Source organism: Amblyomma maculatum, chromosome 4, assembly GCF_055883805.1.
Source record: "Amblyomma maculatum isolate TAMU_Amacu chromosome 4, ASM5588380v1, whole genome shotgun sequence".
NCBI lineage: Eukaryota > Metazoa > Arthropoda > Arachnida > Ixodida > Ixodidae > Amblyomma > Amblyomma maculatum.
Genome location: NC_139347.1, coordinates 141,766,971 through 141,773,980, shown reverse-complemented (window position 1 = coordinate 141,773,980; position 7,010 = coordinate 141,766,971). Strand labels below are relative to the sequence as shown.

The window sequence follows — 7,010 nt, the reverse complement described above, 5'->3', positions numbered from 1 at the left end:
ATTGTGCCAGAAAGATGCAAATACAAATGAGAGGCTAGCATATATTACAGTGGGCATATGCTGCTCTAAATTCCCATCATATTGTATCAAGTGCATGAGGGAGAAACTCAGGCAGACGTCCTTTGTTCAAGAAACAAACGGTCAGTCAAAAAGTTGCATTTTTTTTCTATGGAAGCAACTGGCTCAGTGAAGCCTTCAGAAGAACATTACTCCACAAACGTTCTTTCAATGGCCACAGTTACCCATGAAAGTAGAAATGAATTGCCTGATACTGAAATACTAATCTTATGCCCTTTCCGAATGCTATTGCAATAAACTAAAGAGTAAATACAGAGGCGTAAATTCAGCTTATCAGTTGCTATTAGTACTCAAGCCAGACAAGAATTGAAAAGAAAGGAACTTCAAAAATAACTTGAGAAACGACATCTCGCTCTCAAGACGACATATCTTGTAGCAAATAAAATTTAATAATTTGAATTTAACCTGATGATGGGGTGATTATTCCTGATTGTTGTTTCCTGCAGATGAATCCTGTGACCTATAAGTTTCTCTCTCGCAATAATATATGGCTTTAAAATTGTCCACGCCTAATTTAGAACAAAAACTTGATCATCATGATGTTCAAAATGCGTAACATAGGAAGCTGGATTTCAATATATTTTCAGCTCCTTTTTTACAAGAAAACCGATGAACAACAATTATTCCGCAAATGACAACAGCTCAGCTGCAAATACACGCTTTGCAGCTTTATGTCGTCGCTCTCCTCGCTCTGAGTTTTGCCGATGTCGACTTATAACTTTCACAACCGTTGAGCCGGTTATTTTTGTGTCTTGCCTTAGAGTACGAGTAAAGAGACTTTGTAATGTTAAGAAAGAACAAAGTGGTGCAATACTGATATCAACTCTCTGACAGCTGTGTCATGCTTGCAAATCTCAGAGAGCTGGTGAATGCAAAGGCGTAAAAAAAATTGCAGCGTCATAAACACGTACATAACCATGATACATCGTTGAAGACTTCGTCCTCCACATTGTCCACTGAACGTTATAATTAGGGCACGATACTTCACATTTCGTAACTTACAACTTGGATGAGAGGTATTTAAAATTAATGACAAAATAACCGACTGTTCTTTTGATTTTTTATTGTTCTTTTAACGATGTACCGCTGGACATTCCATATGAACATTCTTTCTTTTTTTTTTGTCGTCCTTGTGACTATTGGCTCGAAGCGTTGATGTAACCGTCTCACACACAGGCGAAAGTTGGGCAGCACGACGGGTAAGGTGCCGCCTCTCCTGGATGTTTGAAGCAGCGCTTGTCCTTGGCTAAAAGTGGTCTGGGCAGGCAGCTACAGAAGGGTGGCAATAAAATCGAAATGTTAATAAAACTCCGATTCTAGGAGTGTTCTTTGACAAGCTAAGCATAAAGGCACACTGTTTCTTCGGCTCTTAATATGAAAAGTTCGGTCACCCATGTATAAATCATTAAATAATTTAGAGCCAAGAATGCAAAGAAGAGGCTAACACAGGTATAAATATTTCAAAAAGGGTTTCTATGGGCTGGCAATTTCTAAGCAATAATGTGTTATATTTGTGTGTAGTCTCAGCACTCATATTGTTTAAGCTTTCTAACAGCAAGTTAAATAAGTAGGAGGGGGAAAAGAAATGTTGTCGATACGCAGCTTGACTTTTTCTTATTCATTCCTGTCAGACGCTCCACCTCAGTTACAGAGCTGTTTACGACGGCAAACACCTACTTTAAAAGTGGATTTTTGTTTGCGTTCATCACAACATACCATGTTTCGAGTGATATAAAATCGACTGAAATTTCTTTAAAAATGAAAAAAAAAATAATCAAGAAGTGCCTGTAATTATGCTCTGGTGAAACGTTGTGTTAAAGTAGGCATGAATAAAACCAACCTTCGAGCTCTCAAACACGACATTGCATAGGACTACAGTTTTACTTATGTACTCCCGAACTGTAGCTGAAATAAATGTCAAAATATATTTGTGATCGGAAAGAAAATGTTGTAAATCATCAGCAACAAACCGTCCACAAGTTACTCTTTTCCCCAGAAGTGACGGAAAGTTAACGTTCATGCACAATAGCGTAAGATGCAATTTGGTGCTTAATATATTCACTTACTGTAATACTTTAACCTTTCCCGAAGTACAACTGACTTGGACGCAGGGTACTTGTAGGGATTTGAATTCACCGTTTTGAACGGCATGACCCTTGTAATGGCAGTGATCTGGAGGGAGATTGGAAGGTTTAAAAAAAAATCTGAGATTATTAGGAGGCATATCTTCTAGACAATTCCACATTTTTGAGAGACTAGGAGAGTCGAGGCCTTTATGCAAAGATAGCCTTTTCAAGTGAGACATTTTAGCTAGCGACACCTTGATTTCCACGATACATTCCGACACACAACTAGCGGGTGTTTGTAATATTGGCAACTTTCGAGATACGCAACAGGTTTACACGCAGTTTCAGTGGCGATGGTTGAGCGGGCACGAGAGTTTGAAAATTAGTACTTACTTATATTTCGCTATATGAATTTACACAAGGTGGGTACTTTGCTCCGTAAAGAGCAACTGTTTCAGTAGGAGTTTGATTGTCTATATAGTTCTCTTGAAAAATGCTGTTCTTGAAGAAAGGCTATACTTTTGCCGCGCACAAATTTGCAATTTCCTTAACTTATTAGTTCTATGTTTTAAACATTCGACTGTCACAGTAGGCTCGTCAACACCGAGATATCGAAAAGGCCAGTGCAGCCAACTAGCTATGTAAGCAGTGCCAAATGGTCGGTAAATTGTCAGTAAATTAGGTTGAGAACATGGATCTGAGTCGAGTCAAAACCTCAAATCTCGAGCACCGATCTACGTCGCCCACGCAGCTTCACTCCGAAGACCTGTAGCGCAGCATAGCTACACACACACACACACACACACACACACACACACACACACACACACACACACACACACACACACACACACACACACACACGCGCGCGCGCGCGCACGCACGCACATACACAAGAGATTAAACTAGGTATGTGTATAATTATGCAGCGCCAGAGGTATTCTGAGTCGTCTAGCCAATTAGCTCGCTCGCAAGGATTACCCAGCTTCACTCATTTACCCTTAATCGCCCATCCGGTAGTCGTCCCGCTCGCTGCTGGGATATAGGATGATGTACCGCTTTGTACAATTCTCAAAGGTGACGGTTAGGTCCATGGCAAAGCTGGAGCCATTGAAAAAGTAGTTTGGGATGTATTCCTCTTCAAGTCAGAACGTGCTGTTATAAACTGTGACAATCGCTTCAAAGAGGTGAATGCCAGCCGATCACACGTATTGTCCAAAAGAAACTTACATATAAAAACGAAGCTCGAACGTTCGCCAACCTCTCTGGACTCTCACAAAATGGCGTTGGCAGGTGTACCATGTGCGAATTTCTCACCTCTAATCCCACTATGCGACAGACCACAATGCCGAGACCGCTCGTATGGCTATTTTTATTGCGTGTATGAAAAGAACTCACAGGAATGAAGGTTTTAGGGCTTCATTAAAAGAGTCGATGACATTACGATTAAAGCACCTGTTGCTTGGAGACAGTAGCGCACACATGTTTTCATTTTAAGTGGAGTTTGCGAATGGTAACCGCCAAAAGCCAAAGTAAAATTGTTTTGATTGGAACAAGGCTATAAAAATAAAAGGTACAGAAGAATTTACTGAGATGGCAGCTGGTGGTGATGTTGGGGCCATCCCTGTCCGCATACACAGGGTTCTCAGAGGCCAACAGAACGCAATATCTAGGGCTGCCTAAAACCTTACATAGTGGCGCATTCAATTTAGGGTTGAAGAAGGGAATAAAACAGCGAGAGGCAAGGTGGGTTACTTGAAGCACAGACACATGCGCTGACTAGTAACAAAATGGTTACATGAGAAATAAACAAGAAAAGGAAACCGCAGAACCACATTACCATTTGACATGGTGCAACGTCATTGGTTACCATAGGTACGTTCCATAAGGGATAAAGTTATCAGCGGATTACTGATGCAGCTGTCTCCTAGCTTTTCTATAAAAGGAAGCCTAAATAATGAGCCTCCAGATTTTGGAAGTCATTTTCCACACTGCTCTCAACCCGCGACCACCTACTCCACAACACAAGAAACAAAAGTATAGACAAAGCTAAAACGGAATAATCTAACTAAAATTATCTGCACTTGTGGACATTCCGAGTCCACAGTCTTCGCTTTCAGTTAAGAAAATTAGAAGGATCTCCAACCTTCTTTGTCGTTTAGTATGAGTGCTTAGTTGTTAATAGCGTTGCTTCTAGTAAATGTCTCAAAAACTATCCACCCCCGTTACTGACCGTCCCCATACTATAAAGAATTTTATAGCAATAGAACATCTCATGTAAGGCTACCTTTTCCCTTTTAAGGAAAAACAGCTTGCTTCCGAGAAATCCTGCTCAGCATTTTTCTTTCAATGCTCTAAGTTAGCGGGCAGAAGCCAGCGGTCTGGAAGGTGTTTCCTGTGATCGTTTCCTGTGACCTCATATTGTTAAAGAAACATCAATGGCAAACATTTTACTAAAAAGCTAGATGTTATTTCCGTGTAAGGACATACATCCTTGGCAATATATAGTGCTCATGGGCAATGAAGACTGGGGCCAATATAGAAGACATCTGAAGTGCAAAATAAAAAAAAAACTAGCATCTTTTTCAAATCCCAGAGCACACATCTAAAATCTAAGTACGTCCATATTATTAAAAGTGACGCTGAGGAAAAAGGTAAGTTTCTTCTGGCACCTTTCGCCACAAACGAAAGTCGCGCCATTGAAAATTGGTTTGGTTTTTAGGGTTTACCGTAGCGACTCAGCTATAAGATACGCCATAGTGGACTCAAGAAATTTCAACCACCTGGAGTTCTTTACCGTGCGCTGACATGGCACGGCACACGGACGCTACTCCGTTACTCCTCCATCGAAACGCATGCTTCGGTATTGGGGATAGAACCCGGGAACTCCAGCAGTCGCGGATATCTTAACCACTCGTACCACTACAGCGGAGCCCATAGAAAATTAAAGTTAACTTGAATATGACGTTTGACTTGGGTAATAGGGTGTCCCAGCTCACTTGAACCAATATTTCAAAAAATATGGTTAGCCCCAGCACAGTGAAACCATTTGAGAGCTGTTTAGAGTCGCCAATGCTTACCTCCAGCACTTTTTTGCTCACTACTGTTGAGCAATTACTGAACACTAACTAGCTATTTTTTAATTATTGGCATGAGAGAAAAAGTGTCAAAGCAAAAGTTGCAGGTATCCAAAAATAGGTAGCTACGTTATTTCCATCCCGCTAAGACTTACGCCGCCCTATTTAGAGGCCTTCAAAAATGCTCTCACATGACCAGCTGTTACTTCAAATCATTCGCCAAGTGCGTACAACCAGCTTCATCGTAGAAAGCACCGCCCAGAAAAGCAGATTTTGTTATCTCGGGCGCGACTCAAGGCTTAAAGTGATACCACAGTCACGAGAAAGTTTTTTATTTATTTTTTTTTTTGCACCAGATGTCGTTTTCGGCTGTTAAAAAGTTCAGTTTGCGTAAACGATTGTTAGATAAAAATACGTAGCTAACTTTTTTACAATATCTACAACGTTTCCATTGACATGTTTTCTCTCAAGCCAATAATTTATAATTCCTAACTAGTGCCCGCTAATTAATTAACTGAAGTGAATAAAAAAAAATTGGGGAATAGCATAGGCTGCTATAAACAGCTCTGAATTGGTGCCAGAGCTGTTCTAAGGCTAATCGTGCTAGGGCTAACCGTATCTTTTAAAAGTTTTTTCCAAGTTAGCTGGGACACCCTATATACTCCATAACGTTTAATGATGCCGCATTTATCTCCTATTTGACTGCCAGTGTAGCTGATTTCAAAGCAAATGTTTCGTTCTTACGCACCTGTAATTCTTCCTGTGGCATCGTCCGGCTTGTCACAGTGCATCGCGCCGAGAACCAGAAAACTAAAGAACGCAGCGATTAGGGTCTTCATGCTTCTTCTGACAGCTGTCTTCCGTAGTAATTTTGAAAGGAGCTGCACTTCAGTTTTATATATGCCAAACAGATTGGTACATTCTCACACAGTTTGTAGGTTATCAACAGCTTCAGAATTTTTGACACAAGATAAAAAAGTTCACCTGTGTTCACACAAAAAGGAATACTTTTTTTATGCTCATCTAGAAATGGAGTGGAGTGTATAACGCCACCTCTCGCGCCTGCTTTTATTTCTGAAGCCACATCACTATCTCTCTGTTATCGTCGTGACCTGTTCGCCGTTGCCTTCCATGCACTTTGGAGCCTCGCCAAAGATAACACAAGGGCGACTGCCCTTTCTATTCTACGCTAAGCAACAACGCATATCTGACTGCAACAAAAATTGCGTTCTTGCCCATTAGCAGCTGTAATGCGGCATAACATGAGCTGAACATGAGTTCTTTTAATTCATGATCCGCGGAAGTAGGTTCAATGACCAATCTGAAAGACTGAGTAAGGTATGCGCTCACCCCGAATGTACGCAATCTTCGTGTAAGGTAACTTCATAGTCACAGAACCGCTCACATGCTTTTTGTCCCACCCAGAACTCCATTCATAAACGAACGTGTTTTGAAGTATTCTACTCCCATAATGTAATGAGGAATTCTTTACATTAACAAATTGTTCTGTCTTTAGTCTTTCAAATTATCCCTTGACAATAAGCCCATGCGTTCATTCAGCTTCTATAGCTCAATTTAAATGCATGAATACCGCATGCATGAATACCAGACATTAGAACGCCGTAATTGAGGGCTCTGAAAGTTTCGGCCGTCAGGTATTAACGTGCGTTCTTTACCAGGTGTAGTGCACGGACGTCTCAGATTACCCCCCCCCCCCCCCCCCCGCCTCCCCAATTAAAGAAAGCTACGTCTTTAAGATCAGCAGTCAACAGCCCAAAATCCCTGAGCC

At 41.1% G+C, this 7,010-nt stretch overlaps 1 long non-coding RNA gene across 1 annotated transcript; it reads right to left on the bottom strand.

The window, feature by feature from the left end:
• Positions 1–1,126: 1,126 nt before the first annotated feature.
• On the bottom strand, positions 1,127–6,237 carry LOC146193206 (uncharacterized). Its single transcript, XR_014706413.1, has 3 exons — positions 5,970–6,237; positions 2,145–2,250; positions 1,127–1,347 (listed from the first exon to the last, which is right to left on the bottom strand). It is a non-coding gene; the product is annotated as an uncharacterized LOC146193206 (long non-coding RNA).
• Positions 6,238–7,010: the final 773 nt, after the last annotated feature.